This window comes from Tenebrio molitor, chromosome 8 (assembly GCF_963966145.1).
Source record: "Tenebrio molitor chromosome 8, icTenMoli1.1, whole genome shotgun sequence".
In the NCBI taxonomy this organism is placed as follows: Eukaryota; Metazoa; Arthropoda; class Insecta; order Coleoptera; family Tenebrionidae; genus Tenebrio; species Tenebrio molitor.
In genome coordinates, this window is record NC_091053.1 from 11,626,242 (window position 1) to 11,629,476 (window position 3,235).

Below are 3,235 nucleotides of genomic sequence, written 5' to 3' on the forward strand. Positions count from 1 at the left end.
TTTTCGAAGTTGAAGCGTTCCTTTTAACATGTGATAGTATGCGTTGTTCTAAAGAGTTTTAGCCAAAATCACCTTAGTAAAATGTGTACGGCAATGAAGATACAATAAGTTAATTTTTTGAAATTTTTGAAACCGGTCCTGCTCAAATTTGCCCTGATTTGTTAGAAATTAGAATTGACACAAAAAAAAATCAAATGAACATGGACGTTAATCAAAAATACTGTCAAAGTTGTCATCTAATTAATCGAAATGGCTTTATCATTACGAAAATAATTAGCTCACAGATATGTCGCTAATGTATGGACAATGTTATCACGTTATCAGAATGCAGCTGCGGCGTCCAGAGTACGCAGAGCGATTCCCGGAAAAACACCATCCTGGGCCAGTTATTAATCAAGTACAGCGGAGAAATAGACAGGACGGGACTCAAAATTTTAGAAAACAATAATAGTTATTTAAGATATAAGTGTAAAAAGTTATCCTTTATTGCACGAACGGGTTTAAAATACGACCGAGGTACGAGAGAGTATTTTAAAAGATGTGAGTGCAACAAAGGAACTTTTTACACGTATGTCTTACAACATTTTATCTACGATCGTTTCATCATCACCGGTTTCAACATAAATTTGTATAAAATAATTCATTGGTTCAATATTTCATGAATAACCAAAGTCGTTTGAGAACCACGTCGTTTAGCAACCTAAACAATGTTTCCAACAAATTCGATTGTTGTATTCTGACAGTTCTGTGCCATAAAAGCGAGAAATCGTGCTCTAAAACTTTTAGAGAACGATTCCGTCAGTTTCTCTAAACGTCAACTTTGACAACGATTTTTAGTGCAAAAAGTGCCTACTTTTTACGCGATCGTAGATAAAAATATACAATCAATTATCTCGGTTAATACAAACATTTTACTAAGAAGATTTAGGCTAAAATTATTAAGAATAATGTATAGTACCTCGTGTTACAAGGAACGCCTCAACTTCGAAAACAGCCTGTATAGGTACTCATATTTTATAGCAACTCATATTTTTTTTTTTTTAATACCGGGTGTATTATGAAAAACCTTTGGTGCTATAACTTCCTTATTTTTTATCCGATTTTAATGATATGTCAAACAAAATCGTTTTAAATGGGCTACAATTTGAATTCATCCAATATTTGTTCTTGAGTTCTGTTTTTGATAAATGATAGTCAACTTTTTTTTTTCAAATGGCACTATTAACTTTTTTTGTTCAGTTTTATAGACATTTTTATTTTAAATATGAAAATGTAAACAACAATGCTCATGCATAGAAACAAAAAGAAGAAATCAAAAAATGATGTATTTTTTTTTAAATCAAGCAGTCACATTAAACAGTAATAATCGTGCATTCTAATTTTGCAAAGTGACTAAGACAGCTATGGACATTCAAGACAGTGTCTATTTGACTCCGGCCGATAACAGAGATGATTTAATAAAAAGAATCGTAGCAGTATGTGAACAAATACCACCAGAATTTTTATTAAACGCCGCAATGGGCGTCAGTGGAAGGTATCGAATGTGCCTTAGAGAGAATAGAGGTAATTTCAAACATTTACTATAGTAAAGTTATGGTTACTTGATTTTTGGAAATTCTATTTTTTTTATTAAAAACAAATTTTTAATTTTTTATTTTAATGTTTGTGTATTCAGAAGATAAACATCTATCAGAATAAAGATAAAAAAATATACAGTGCAACTTAAAAAAACAAAGTTAGCTCCGGTCTGTCAAAAAATATAATGTTAAAAAAAATCATTGCATGTCGGACTATAGTGTTTTAATAGTTATTATTAATAGTTATAGACGATTTAAAAATCTAGGTCGTAGTTTAAATCAGAGCGACCGCAGGGAGCGAGGATTTAATAGACCGAGATTTTTAAACTATAAAACACGTGTTATCTTCAACATTTTTTCTAATACACTAACATCTTATCACAAATTTTAATAAATTCAGAAATTATTCTAAAATGTCATAAATTATTTGAGGCGCGTCACAATACACAAAATGCGAAGATTGCCGTGGGCACTATGGTAATAATATCAACAAATTTTGAAAAAAACAATTTTCATCATTGAAATGTGCCAAAACGTTCCAGAAGAAATAGGAATAAGGGAAAAGAATTTCGTACGAAAGGCTGGAAGAATAAAAGAGGTAAAGGAGGTAACCGAAGATGTCATTTTGGTTTTTCTTGATATGAAGGTAAGTGTGCAGAACTTTATTGAAAAGTTAATTCACATTACGACAAGAGTCCTTTGAAGAGAAAGTAAAGATTACCAGAAAAGTCTTGGGTGGTGGGACGCTTGCATTGGATGAAACAGCAGAAGTTAAAGAAGTAGATGTAATAAACAAGAGAGCACCAAGCTAAGCAATAGGAAGGAATGTGGTAGTTCTAGCTCAAGTACAGGCCTGAGTTTCCAATCCAATAATTGTGCTTTTCATTTTGAAATAATTACTGTAAAAATGATGAATAAAATGTTACTTGAATAATGTGCATCTGCCTATTTAACAATCTTATATGTAAGACTTGGTTTTTGCCCAAGGGCGTTATCCCTCAATATTTGATAATTAATCGATCAGACTCATCGATACACATTAAATTAGACAATCTCAGCTACAGTCATACGATAATCTACAATCGGACTCACCTCCACCTCATTCAGTCATTCAAACGGTAAAGCACAGGTCCGGACTCGGGTTTGCTCAATGGGACGGTACAAACATGTAAACGATAAACACCTGATACATCTGTCGTGAATCAAGGTCATACAGTGACTCACCCGGGGGATTCCTCCCCCTAGCTTCTAACATGATGAGGGGCTCGAACCACTGGCGTCGTCTTCAGAGCGCTACATTCCGGGGTTGCGTTGGATGGTCTGGCAGCACCTGTAACGGCCCCGTGTGCAGTTTGGGGTGCACAGCCCGCCCGCAGTCTCCACAGAGGAAGACCGCCACGGCCAGAGTATGAGCCTACAACCCACTTCCATACGTCACTATGTCCCCTCAGTACCTGGGAACCGGGATGACCTCATAACCTTTTGACCAGCAACGTATGATCGGTGCATTTGGTTGCCACCACCGGCCGTCCCGACGGGACGCGCCCGGTCAACGGCCTAGCCGTGTCATGAGCCAAAGGTGCCCCACCCGGACATCCGGTGCTCAGGAATCATACCATGGTATAGGGAGGTTTTACGCATTAAGGTACTGATTTATA

General features: G+C 35.9%; 1 long non-coding RNA gene across 1 annotated transcript; it reads left to right on the top strand.

Annotated features, from left to right (window-relative positions):
* The first annotated feature begins 408 nt into the window (after positions 1 to 408).
* Positions 409 to 2,513, top strand: LOC138136623 (uncharacterized). Its single transcript, XR_011161369.1, has 2 exons — positions 409 to 2,223; positions 2,283 to 2,513. It is a non-coding gene; the product is annotated as an uncharacterized lncRNA (long non-coding RNA).
* Positions 2,514 to 3,235: the final 722 nt, after the last annotated feature.